Below are 14,750 nucleotides of genomic sequence, written 5' to 3' on the forward strand. Positions count from 1 at the left end.
CCTGGCACCCCATAACCCATACCCACCCTGAACCCTAAAATTGCCCCTGACACCTCAAAACCCACACCTGCCCTGAACCCTAAAATTACCCCTGGCACTATAAAGCACATACCCACGCTGAACCCTAAAATTAATCCCATGGCCCCTCAAAACCCACACCCACCCTGAACCTTAAAATTACCCCTGGCACCCCAAACCCCATACCCATGCTGAACCTTAAATGCCCCCCGGCAACCCATAACCCACACCCTCCATGAACCATAAATTCCCCACTGGCACCCCATAACCCAAACCCACCCTGAACCCTAAAATTGCCCCCTGACCCCAAAACCCACACCTGCCCTGAACCCTAAAATTACCCCTGGCACACCAAAACACATACCCACGCTGAACCCTAAAATGTCCCCTGGCACCCCATACCCACCGTGAACCCTAAAATAGCCCCCTGACATCCCAAAACCCACACCTGCCCTAAACCCTAAAATTACCCCTGGCACCCCAAAACCCATACCCATGCTGAACCATAAATTCCCCCCGGCACCCCATAACCCATACCCACCCTGAACCATAAATTCACCCCTGGCACCCCATAACCCATACCCACCCTGAACCCTAAAATTGCCCTTGACACCTCAAAACACACACCTGCCCTGAACCCTAAAATTACCCCTGGCACTATAAAACACATACCCACGCTGAACCCTAAAATGAATCCCATGGCACCTCAAAACCCACACCCACCCTGAACCTTAAAATTACCCCTGGCACCCCAAACCCCATACCCATGCTGAACCTTAAATGCCCCCCGGCAACCCATAACCCACACCCTTCCTGAACCATAAATTCCCCACTGGCACCCCATAACCCATACCCACCCTGAACCCTAAAATTGCCCCCTGACACCCCAAAACCCACACCTGCCCTGAACCCTAAAATTACCCCTGGCACACCAAAACACATACCCACGCTGAACCCTAAAATGTCCCCTGGCACCCCAAAACCCATACCTACCCTGAACCCTAAAATTGCCCCCTGGAACCCCAAAACCCATACCCGCTCAGAACCCTAAAATTACCCCCTGGCACCCCAATCCGTAACCCACCCTGAACCATAAAATTACTCACTGGCACCCTAAAACCCACACCCACCCTGAACTCTAAAATTACCCACTAGCACCCCAAAAAAAAAAATGAACACTACAAACTTACACTACATTTGCATATTTGGAGGGGACTGTCCTCTTTGACGTTTCTATGTATGTAAGTCAAGAACAACATTCACAGTAACCTAGATATGCAGGCAGTAGGTAATGCTGTGCTGAAAATGCATTAAAGTTACTGGAACTTACACAAAAAAACTGCTGCCTGCTCTTCTGATACTATACTGTGGAGTCTGGCTGATCAGCAGCACTGTGACCTGGCATCCAGCCCCTCCCGAAGGTCTCACTGTGTAGATCAATGTGGGTCAAATGCACAGACAGCAGGGGGAAAGGGATGGCCAGTGCAGGTGAAGCTTTTCCTTTGTAAATTAAGTCCTGCTGGCGTCATAGGGTTTGCTGTCTGTGCACTTGTATGGAATACACATCTATACAAATGCACAGACAGCACACCCTGGGCTAAGATGCCAGCAGAAATTCCTTTACAAAGGAAAAGCATCACCATAACTGGCCATGCCTTCCCCCTGCTGTGCACATCTTCACACCCCATGCTCACAACCCATCAAGTGCTTAGGTGAAATCCCTGCCTTCAGGCAAGGATTTCACCTCTGCGCCCCTCTAAAGGAAACGCAAGAGGCCAGGGCAGGGGGGTTCACACGCTGAAACTGTTCAGAGGCTCGCTTTCTGGCTCGGGCTGCTGGGCCTCTCAGAAAGCATTAAAAAAATCACATTCTAAGATCGGACGCGCAGCCTTCTTGCACCATTTCAGTGCGTGTAATCATAGCCCGGGCAGAGGAGGCGACGGGGGGGGGGCTGAAGCCCGGTGAGCCCAATGGGTGTTGCGCGCCTGCTCCCGACCGTCATGAGCATACACCCACCGTGATTTATGTCGGCCGGGAGCTGTCCTGAGTATGGGATCGCAAAGCCCAGCCCCGCCCACCCTCGCACCTCAGCTGAATTTGCCCCACGGCGAAGGGGTAAAAACTCCAAAAACAAAGGTATGAAACACTATATAAAAACAACTATTAATATTACATACCAAAAAGCTCAGTTGGTGAGAAAATATTAAACAAATGTTCTTGCTTGCAAGAAATTATATAATTATTAAGATACAATCTCTAAAAAGGAAATGTCTAAATTGTTATTTATATATAGGAATTCAGTAAAAGTATTTAAACACTCGGGTAAAGTCAACTTTCTGAAATATTAATAACCTAATATATCAGGCTAACTCACAACCTTTACTTTTTGCATATTGCCATTCAATAAATTCATTTAGCCCATCTGCGAATACGGTGAAAACCAATCTTTTGCTTTTTAGTGATGGGGAAATAGAAAAATCGGGGTGACGGGTGATAACAGCATGCAAGAGAGTAAAACTGCAACCAATTACATTCGGGATATTTAATAGAATTATGTTGAGTGCTTTTCCGTTTTTAAAACAGGTTGTAACACTGCAACATATTTAGGGTCACATGGTTGTAGAAACAGTTGTGCTGTACAAGGTCCAGATATCCTCAAATGATATGTTAAAGTCCACCCAAGAGTATGCATAGCTATATTCTAAAGGCAAATGAGCTTAACTGGCTGCTTGCGTTTGGGGTTAAGAAGTAATTTTCCCTGAAGATGATTAAAGAGGTATAAGGGCAAGGGAACAAATTGGTAAAAGGGTGTACTAAATTATAAGCAACTCATACTGAGGAAAGGTAATAGTGGGTATGACCTCGAAATTAAACCTGCATCTCATTTTGTCCCTATAACATTTCCTGCTACTTTAGATTGAGATGGCTAACATTTTGTTAAAAGGTTGGTTGGTTCGATCATGAAAAATAATATATTATGAAATAAAAAAGAGATGGTAACTATGATCATCAAGTAAGGAAACCATATCTAACTTTTGTTTGAATGTAGAACTGCTTTTATTGGGTTGCCTGCTCCATGTTAGACTGGTTTTGCAGTGACATTATTGTCAGTCCATGGAGTCAGGTATTAGTGTGGAAGGGAAACAACCATTTACAATGCAACTGCCTTTACATCGCTCGCCATTACAATGCAGCCATTACAACACATATCACTACAATGCATGCCATTAAAATGCATGTCACTACAACGCATGCCATTACAGCTTATTATAAGGTAAGTAATGGGGAATAGTAATTTTTATACCTACACTATCCAACACTTACCCTACTGTTGCACTCACTGGAGTGGAAATAGTAATGTTTACCCCTACACTATCCAACACTTACCCTACTGTTGCACTCACAGGAGTGGAAATAGTAATGTTTACCCCTACACTATCCAACACTTACCCTACTGTTGCACTCACTGGAGTGAGAATAGTAATTTTTAGCCCTACACTATCCAACACTTACCCTACTGTTGCCCTAAAAGTATTTAGCGTAGTAATGGTATGCGTTCTAATGGTATGTATTGTAATGGAATGCGTTGTAAATGTAGTTTATAGAAATGCGTTGTGATGGCATGCATTGTAAAATCATGCGTTGTAATGGATCTTGCGATGTAAAAACCATGTTGTACAGGCATTCGGTGTAAATGTTTGCGTTCATCATAAATCATAATCAGATCCTCACTACTAAAGGTTATTGCCAAATTTTAAAGAATTTCAAAGAGATGAGAGTAACTCTGGGGGGTACTGCAGTGCCCTAAATGATGTGCAGTGGAAGGTTACTGTGTCATTGGAGGAAAAAATATTTAAACAAAAGCAAGAGCCGCCCTTATGTCCATGTGAACAGAGGTATCAAATTATCCTTGGACCAACCATTCACAAGGAACTCATTTTAGAACCGTTTCTTAAGTATCACAGATTTTTTCTGTGTAGAGTAAATCTTTGTAACATCAACCTTGTTCTTAAATAACAAACAAAGGAATACCGTGAAGCCAGTATTTATGAGCAACTGCGGTTCAGTCGAACCACGTTTTTTTAACGATTATTTTGATCAACACTTCATAGGTGTATCTCAAGAACATGAGAAGAATTTAGAAAAATTAGATGAGTGGATCCCAGGTGTAAAGACAAACCAAAACCAAAATCAAAGAAGAAAAGTGAAGTAAAATGTGAACATAAGCAGTGTATTGGTTGCTTTATATCAAAGGACAGCACTTTAAATTCAATACAATTAAAGACACAGGGATTTAATCATTGTATCACAGAAAATGAAAAACAGTCTGCCTTTGTACATGTGTCGACGGCGTTTCAACCCTTGAAGGGATAGAAGGGTCTCATAAGGGCTGAAATTGTCTGGGGTCTAGGAAAGAAAAGGGAGAGTGGCATGATTAACTGGATTGGAACTGGTTTGGAATAAAGGTGTACATTTGAGGACACATACTGAATGCAGTTGTAAAGGAGAGCAATACACATGGTCGGTACCACAAGGGAGTAGGAACAGTAGGTGATGAATGTCCCTTTGTGTGCATTGGCTCCTTTAAAAATAGAGGAGCTTAAATTTAAAGTGTTTTCTGACCATCAAAATAGGTGTAGTGGGCAACAAGAGTGAAAAGGGGGTGGCTTACCTTGAAGGCATAGAGGGAGCAATGGCGGGCTGTCTTCAAATTACACAAGAATCTATTGAGTTCGATTGTGATAGCTGAGGGGGATGAATTTTGCAATACCTAAACGTTATTCAAAATAAAGAAATAATTAAGTGGTTGGCTTGGATTCCAACCAATTAAGAGGGTGAGGAGAACAAACTCATCATCAAGAATCCCTTACTTTGTAGGGCCGAATATTGTGCCTAATTTGGAGGCAAATAATAATGGCCGAGGCTTCTCGCTTAATGAGATAGCATTTTCTGCAGCCGGCTCAAAGTAGAGAGATAAGGGGAAGTCATCGTCCGTGCAGCGTCCTCGTGGAGCGGGTGTGGACGTGGGCGTGGTTGCCTCGCATCCTTGTTTAGACTCTGAAAGTAGGAGAAAACCGAAGCTTGGTCCTGAGCTTGAATTACTGTAAAACCGAAGGTCCTGGACTTCAATATGACGAGAGGACGGAGTACGGACGGCAGGTGAAAGGAATGGCCCAAGCCCAAGCTGATGGCAATTAGACATTGGAGCAATGGTTCTAATGACAGTGAAGCTGAACGTATGAGGGTGAATATCATCGGATTAAGATGCCTACATGCAACTATATCAAATAAATGGAGGGTTCGACAAAATGAGGATTATCTATGTATTGTGAGGCTTACATGCAAATTTGAATACATGAACACAAGACATAATGGGTGTATACAGAAAAGAAGCTTATTTCTCACATCATAAGGGAACTATTACTGACAGGGTGGGCACACTGCCAGTATTGGTAATGATGACCACATGAATGAACAAAACAGAGCAAAATGTCACATCACCCAACACTGTTTATGGCTAATTGTGTAAATGCTGCCAGCCTAGATGATGACGACTGCATGGACAAAGAAGACAGAGTATCACATTGTTTTAACGTAAAAGGCATTGAAGTTGGTGGTAATGGACAGGGATCAACATATCAGTTCATTAGTGTCACAAAATATGCCATTCTTCAAGTGTATTCAAGCCATTTTTTATGGCGTCCCAGATATCTATCCATTTACATTCAAGTCTCAGTAGGAGATATTTAATGTTTCCTCTTCTGGGTGGTAAAGTAGCTTGTTCCAGCACTTGCCATTTGATATTATCGGCTGTGTGCTTTTTCTCCAGGAAATGGGCAAGCATAGGTGCTGTGACAACAGAGCATAGGATTCTGCTTCTGTGTTGGGAAATCCTCGCTCTGGTTTATTGAGTTGTCTGGCCAAGATAAATTAATTGACAAGGACACCATATGCAGTATACAACATTGGTGGATGCATAGTTTGTACGTTGTTTGTTTGTAGTTTTAACCTGCCCATGTATGAGCGTTTTAGTGTTCAAGGTGAATTCACATGCGGTACACCCCCCACACCTGTAATGGCATTTGATGGTTCAAGGCCCAAGTGGACAGGATGGTGTTCTTATGTTGGATCTTGTCTGCATTGGCATGCACCAGAGACTGTTTGATGTTTCTACCCTTTCTGTAGGAAAAGAGGGGAAGTTCTTTAAAGGTCTCCATTGTACTGAGTATAGACCAGTGCTTCTTAGTGATTTTTAGTATCTTGTTGGTCTCTGGGCAAAATGTACTGACGCAGACAAATTTCTCCATTTTAAGTTTGGATTGTGTCTGAGCAATCTGTTCTCTTGGGCTATCCAAGCTTTTTTCAAGGAGTTTCTCATGAGGCATTGAGATACCCTCTTTCATGAAGTTTGTAGCTAAGGCTGGTGCCTTCTCTGAAAATATTGTCCTTAAGGGTACCGTTCCTATGCAGTCTAAGGAACTGTCCATAAGGCAGCCCATCCTTTAAGGCTCTGGAGTGAAAGCTACTGTAATGAAGTAAGGTATTACGTTCAGTAGGCTTCCTATAGAGAGGGGCAATTAGATGTTTTTTTGTAGTGTCTATTACCCAAATCAAGGAAGGGAATACTCTGATTGCGGGGGTTGGCAGTAAATCTTAGAAATGGTTGGCTGTTGTTAAGATGTTGTAAAGATCTGTGATACTTAAGAAAGATTTCTAAAATTAGTTCCATGGGTGGAAGTAACTGAGAGTTTCACAGGATCTACTGCCATGTCATTGTCCGAACAGACCCTAAGGGTGGGCCCATTGAATGCGCTCTGTATATTTGCTGGGTTTGCCCATGCACAGCCATTTGATGTTCCACATCACAGTAGAGTGTGAGTTCACTGAAAAACTGCCCACCAGAGTATAATTTATCACAAAAAGGCAGGGCCAGTGGCAAGTATAAATACCAACATAAAGCAGTGTGTTGTGTCAACATGTTTCCATTAAAGGCTGTAAGAAATCGAGTACTGGTTGGCTTAGATGTATTGCATCGCATTGCATTGTAATTGCATTTATATTGTGCTTACTACCCCTGACGAGACGTCAAAGCGCTTTTTCGGCGAGTAGCACGCTACTCCGGGACCAATAGAGGATTAGTGTTGAATTAGTATAGTGAAACATGCAAGTGCTTTTTAAGTGGTGGATCGGTTAGTCAGTTATTTGGATTTGGAATGATAGTAGAAGGATAGAGGAGAACAAAGGTTTGTATTTTTATAGCGCTTGTTGACGCACGCTATTCAGGAAGCCTACAAAGGATTAGTGGTTAATTAATATGGTGAAATATGAAGTAATTTCAGTGGTGGATATTAGTCAGCTACTTGGAGTGAGAAGGATAGCGGAGGGATAAAAGGGGAAGAAAGATTTGCATTCATATAGCACTCGTTACCCCTGATGGCTGTTGAAGCACTTTTCTGGCGAGTAGCAAGCCACTCCGCAACCCATAAAGGATTACCTTTGAAAATTAGTATAGTAAAAAATATGAAGTAATTTGAGTAGTGGATATGTTATTCAGTTATTTGGGTAGTATATTAGTTTAATATGGTATTTGAGAAGTGAACATGTTAGTCTGTTAATTTTGATTGAAAAGGATAGTGGAGGGATAAAAGAGTGAAAGATTTTTATTTTATGTCTTAGCAGTAGGAGGAGGCTTTAGGATGAGTAAAAAGGAGTTTTGGAGGGGAGGACCCAGAGGGAAGAGTTTAGAAAGGTTTGTTTTAGGGATGGGTATAGTAAAAGAGGTGTCAGATAATGCAAGGAGGGGTAGAGTAGGAGAGAGTCTAGAAAGGGTTATTTTGGCAATCATAGTAGTGGTATGGGGTTTGGGATAAATGAGAGAGTGGATGTAGAGGATATATTGATAGATGTATAGGATGAGAGATAGGGTAGTGCATTAGAAGGAGTAGTAGAAGACGTTTGAGATGAGTCAGAAGGTTGGACTAGAAGATATATTGAGCAAAGTATAGGCTGAGAAATAGGGTAGTGCATTGGAAATGCTAAATTAGAAGAAAGTGATAAATATATAGATCCATAATTACATTGAAAGTATATAGATACATAAAGGAGGTAAGTATATGTAGATTAAAGATATTGATAGAGGCACCGGATGAGCAATAGGATAGTGCATTGGATATGATTTTTCAGGAGAAAAGTAACAGGCACACAGATTTAGGTACATGAAAGGTACATAGATGAAGTATGTACATTTAGACCAAGGATGATTTTTATTTATTTATTATTATAATTATTATTTCTCTCAACAACATAATCATTTTAAATGTTTATACAAAGTAGTACACAAAGATAGGCACATATCTATAGTGAAAACAAATGATTGTATAGAGAGGAATATGCTGTAAATTTCTGTTTGCTTATGGTGCTTATGTGGGGAAGAGCCAATTCTTGAGTAGTTTTCTGAAGATAAGGTGGTTGTCAGTGGACCTCATGTTGGGGGTAAAGAGTTCCATGGTTTGGCTTCTTGAACAGAGAAGGATGTGCCACCCATGTTTTTTTTGTATGGTGGGATTTTGAGGCGAGATGCTTCTTTAGAGCGGAGGTTCCTTTGTTGAATGTGTTTGGTGATTTTATTCCTGACGAAGAGTGGACACATTCCATGTATTGCTTTGTGGGTAATACAAATCAGCTTGAATGTGGATCTTCTGGCAATCGGTAACCAATGCAGGGCTTTCAAGGCAGGGGAGATGTGGTCCCGCGGTTTGATATGCAAGAGTAGTCTGGCAGCCGAGTTCTGAATCCGTTGTAGTCTTTTCATGGTCGTTAAAGGTGATCCATGGTAGAGGCTATTGGCATAATCGAGTTTGGACAGAACACAGGAGATGGTAGCTTGGACCTTGTGTGGAAATCCCAAATGAGGGAAAATTTGTCGAAGCGTTTTTTAGTAGCAAAGCTTGATCTTGCTAGTTTATCCATTTGGGCATTCATCGACAGCTTGGAGTCCATAGTCGTTCCAAGGTTTTTTACTTCCTTTGATACTTTAGGCAGTGATCCCAGTTCATCAATGAGAAAAAGGGCAGCATTTCTGGCCCTAGTCCCGACCAATCTCGAACAGGCTCAAACAGGCAATTGCCCTTGTCCTCTCTACCCTTAACAGGTTAAAACAGGCAGCAGCCCTTGTCCTCTCTGCCCTTAGCCTCGACGCCCGGGCTGAGATGCCCTAAGCATGGCCTTTTATAGCCCTAGTTATCAGGTGACCCCTTCAGACAATGGGAACCCTAGCCCTAACACTATCCAATCACAACACTAGACCTAAAATCAGGACATTACAGCCAATCTTAGCCCTAGTCCAAGCACCCAATCAGTTAAAAAACCCTGATCTCTACGTCCACTAAGGGCCCTAGCCTTACCAGTGGTCCCAAAACAAGTCCATGCAACCAATGGCACAGGTAGTCCTAGTCCCTACTACCAATAGAAAGCCTAACCCTACTCTAAGTCCCACACCTAGTCCAGAAACCAATCACACCAGAAGCCCTAATCGCTACTTCCAATTAAAGGTCTAACCCTCGCCCTAGTCCCACCCTACTCCCAACAACCAATAACATAGCCCTGGTCGAGCAGCAACCACAATCCTAGTCAGGGTAAGGCCTAAACAAACCTCAAATTAACCTGTGCTGAACCCCCTGTTTGCTAGGCATAGATCAGTCAGGCTTAACCTAGAGGCAACGTGTAAATTATTTGTGCAACACTTCAAACAGTAAAACAGTGAAAACACCAGACAAAAAATATCCCACGCATGTGAGAAAAACAGAGCAACTGACTTAAAATAAAATATGCAATAATAAGACAATCCTCTCTGCAAATTTTCTAGGAGAAGCAGATGCAGGCGATGGGAAGGCTCATGGCTGTATCTACATCTGCCTAGAGAACGTACCACTTGATTTGTGCTTGTAACAATGGCATGAGTTCTTTTAATGACATTGAGGATGTACTGCACTGTGACATTCTAAAGGTGTTTGGCTGTTGAAGAGATAGCAGAGACAAAGCAAGCTACTGAGGAACAGGTACAGGTCCTCAGACCAACACACATGAGAAGACAACTGCAAATCCATCTGTGTCTATGGTCGGCATAAGTGGGTCGAACGCGGGACTGCATAACCCAGATGACTCTTGAGCATATTTTCTTTGAACATGAATTCGACAGTAGTGCTAGTTTGTAGATCATGCTAAGTATTTTTTATATTACGCTACAACGCACATGTTGCAAGATCAGGAACTGTTCTTAAGGTTTATGCTCTATAAAAAGGAAAGGTCTTTCAGAGTATCTTGCTTTGTGAAATGAATTCACCTGTGTTCTTTAGTAAAACTTTCTGCTGAAAAGCAATTTGCTAACTGTGCAATAATAATTACCTTTTCAGCTAGGGGTGCTTTCCAAGGGTTTTTGTAGGCTGACTGCTGCTGTGCTTCTCAATAGTTACGACTACACAATTAAATGATTCTGTCGGACAAAAATGGCAACCGGGAGCACTTTTGGCAGGCTGGGCACACCTGAGCTCCTAGATGCTGCCCCAGATGACCAAGACACGAGCCACAGAAATAGCACTTATCAATGGAGGTTGAAGGAGGTTGAAGTTTGGACCTTGTGGGGCGGTAGGTCCAGAGGATCTGTGATCAGTCAGAAGGGCACCGCAGACTAAGACTGGAGGTCTATGGTCACTGGGACCTCAAGACTGATTACAGCAGTTGCTGTTGCCTGAGCCAGCTGGAGACGAGGAGAATGAAACTGATTTGAGAGGTGAGGAGGGTGAGATGGAGAAAAACGGCACTGGAGAGGCTGCTTTCTGCCAAAGAAGGTCCTCAGTGCTGGTGTTGCGTTACATGATTAGGGTTAGCTAGGAGCCTTGCAGTCCCTCCCTTTAGGAGAACAACTGTGGGTGGGAAAAGCTTTTTTAAGACCACAGCCCTGCTCTGGAATAGCCTACCCCTGGAGCTTAAAACTGCTCCTTCGCTATCTATCTTTAGAAAAGCCTTGAAAACCTGGCTTTCCCCTCAAGATTAGGAGCTGTTGTTTTTCCCTATATGTATCAATATTCTTCAGAAGGTTAACTGAATTTGTAGCCGTATCTGTCTCCTTAACCCCTTCGACACTGATGACGAGCTGGGCTCGTCATGGTGTAGCCCGCTTGCACACTGATGACGAGCCCAGCCCGTCACGCAAAGTGCGATTTTGAAAAACCCAGCGCGCTAGCGGAATTCCGCTAGCGCGCATGCGGTTAATGCCAAGACGTCGCCGGGCAGGAGTTAGCACTTTATACATTTCTCATTCATCCATTCATTCACCTCGTTTCCTTGCCTGACTGACGGACGGAGTGTCATCCTTGAGCGGAGTTAGGGATCAGATGTACAACCATGTCATTTTGCGAGTCGCAAATTGCGCTCAATTGCGAGTTGCAATTTGCGACTTGGAAAATGACATGTACGACAGTGTCAGAGACACTGTTAGCCATTCTCAATAGGGTCGCAAATTGCATGCCTCATCAATATTCATGAGGCCCTCGCAATTTGCGACCCCATTGAGAATGGCTGGCCCTCCCAGTCATGGTGGCCTGCTGGCCTCAGCAGACCTCCATGTCTGGGACTGCTTTTAAATAAAGCAGTAAAAAAAAATAATGCAGCCCGTTTTCCTTAAAGAGAAATGGGATGTATTTGTTTTTGTTTTAAATTAAACATTTTCGTAAAATGTTTTAAGGGCAGTTAGTGGCCCATAAAAAATGTTTCCCCTGCAGTTGCAAAAGGGAAGGGGTCCCTTGGGGACCCCTTCCCTTTTGCAAATGCATTACCACCCTCTTGAACAGGGCAGTAGTAAATTGTGAGTGTTTCACGACGTGGTAGCGAGTCGTAATTAGAAAGGGATGCCGTTGGAAAGCTCCTTCCTAATTGCGAGCTACAAATAAATTGTGACTCACTAAATAGGTTTTGTATATGGTGTAGTAGGTTTTTGCATGCGCAAACAGTTCGCCACCCCATTTGCGCATGCACAAACAGGTCGTACATCTGGCCCTAGCTACTCCTTTCTAGACCAGTGACTGTTTAAAGCATTCCTTTGTGAGGCTCCTAGCCTGTAGGTGGCAGCAAAAGCATGGCATTCTCTTCCCTCAGGATGCATGTCTTCTTAACCCTTTCGGCGCTATTGATGGAACCATTCCGTCACGCCCCTCGGGTGGGCTGTGCTCATGACGGAATGGTTCCGTCAAGGCCCGCTCGCCGCGCCTGCACGGTGCTGATTTCGCGCCTGCGTGGCGCGTTTCATTAAGCGGGCGGGGCCATGACGGAACGTTCCGTCACAAGCACAGCTCACCCACGAGCCGTGACGGAGCGGTTATGTCACCCGCGCAGATGAGCCACGCGCCCTTCCCCCCCCCCCGCGACCATTAGCGCTGCGGCGGAATAGCCGCCGCAGCGAAGGTGTTAATCACAAGGTGAACTGAAACTAAAGGTGGCTCACAAACTTTTTTGTCCCCCACAAAAGTTTCAGACACGCCGTTAGCAGCAGTTTTTTTCACCCTCGAATACCATCAATTTTTCTCTTGCGAAAAGCACTTAATGTTTCTCTCTCCATTTACCTTTTTCCCTCGGCACCACTGGAATAAGAGCTTTTTGTGTTCGGTTTCTGAGAGGTTCGAGGGTCAGTAAATTAGCCCTGAGCAAGTTAATGCTTTCAGCCTTGTGATCTGCAGATGGAGAGAGGCAGGAAGTGTTCAGCAGGGGCTCTGCAGCTACAGTCTGGCTCGTGACTTGTCCATTGCAGGTCGATAAGAGCTTGAAGTGCCTGAGTGGCTAAATTAATGAGAACTGCTTATCATAAAGCTCCTATCGTGCACGGGTCTCTCTGGAGCGTTTCCATTCTCAAACTCTAGGGACATTTTTGCAAAACCATATCACCGATCTCAATCTGTCTAGAATAGGAAATGTGCCTGCTTTTCATTCTCTCATTTAAATATCCTCCTAGACACAAAATGTGATTTATTACCTTCCCGGGGTGTTCGTAATACGTGCGTTTCAAAATTCTAATGAATACTCCTCAGCAGACATATAGCCTTTTAACACAATTACCTTCATATTGCTATTGTCAGCAGCATTGGCTTGTTGTGTCTTAATGGGACGGATAAAGGATTCATTAAAGCTGACAGCGCCGAGGGGCACGAGCTAGGCTCGAGACAGACAGATGACGCACGTGTTTATCCTTTTCTGTACTGTGGTTTGTTTTCATTTCTTGAATAGAGGACATAAAAAATATAAAAATCACGCTCATAGAAGCGGTGCTCCGACATGCATATCAGAAAGTTATAAATGTCAAATACCTAAACAAAATATTGTTTTTTAAAGTCTTCATTTCACATTTAAATCTGCCTCTCCTTTTGCCTTTACGTTGCTTTTGTTTGTTGTACATGCCATAATACTGAAATGTATTGCCTACAGGAAGAAGACCCGGCAGTGCTTAATATAAGGGCTCGAGTCGGGGTACCACGCGGGTGGACGGCATCCCCCCCACTCATTTTACTGGCTTTTTACCGGGTGTACGCCGTCCCCCCTGCCCAAAAGATAGAGCCGGTACCCGAGTCTGCACCTGCACACAAGCTCAGCACTCACCAAACCTCACCTCCTATTGTCGAGAGAAGACGAACAGAGCTCTTCAAGTTGTTTCACGTTGATGGAGCAGTTCAGTATGTTATACTGGCGCTCGTAGCCGTATATTAGAAAAGGTCAGTATGTATTCAGCATTATTGACAGAGACCGGCAAATTTACTGTGGGCAATAAATACGCACTGAACAAGCACAGCTTTAATTTCCCCTACGTTGATGAATTCCAAAGTAAACATTCTGCTTTGCCCTTTCAACCTACCCCCATCGCCTTGTAACCTTTGATAATTAGAGGGGACTACATTTCGTGACGTCACTTCCGGTGGCACCACCTAACTTGGAGCGTCCCCCCACTTCTTTTTTTAGGACTTGAGCCCTGCTTAATATGTAAAATATGAAGTGCAGGTGCTCACAGTCTTTAACGAAGCCACACCCACTTCCCTAGCTCCGCTCACTCCCTCCAGTGGCCCTACCTACTTACCTTTATTGGCTCCACCCACATCCACAAACCTCAACACATCTTAATCACCTCCTCCCTTATTGAGTTCTGCAAGAAGATGAAGGGCTGGCTCTTCACAAAAGCAACTCAGGCACCTCACACATACACACCTGCCCAAATCCCCGGATACCGTCCTGGGTGATTAGTGCGCTATACAAATCAATATAACATAATATAACATATTGGAAGCCCATGACAAAAACTTAAAAATGAACTCAAATTAGAGAAAGGTCATTTGAGGACTTGACGCAGCTTTGCAAACAAAAGAAAATGTGCTTGCACTGAGCTGTTTAAAAGAAAGGAAAGAATGAAGGAAGGAATACATTAAAGAAGGCAGTAACAAATGCAGGCAGGAAGAGGAGCACTGGAGTAAGGAAATAAATAAGTAATGGATGAAAGAAGGAGGAAATAAGAAAAGAATGAGAAAGGAAGAAATGAAGGGATAGAGGGAGAAACACACCATGTATGTTTGTAAAGCACATATTCACTAGAGGAGGCCTTGACACCAAATTAAAAATGTTGTTATCCAGCTCAATTGCACTAATTTTATCTAAAGATGAAAGACTGACTGGCCACACCAAGATTTCAATTTATGACC

This window comes from Lissotriton vulgaris, chromosome 4_1 (assembly GCF_964263255.1).
Source record: "Lissotriton vulgaris chromosome 4_1, aLisVul1.2, whole genome shotgun sequence".
NCBI classification, from domain to species: Eukaryota; Metazoa; Chordata; class Amphibia; order Caudata; family Salamandridae; genus Lissotriton; species Lissotriton vulgaris.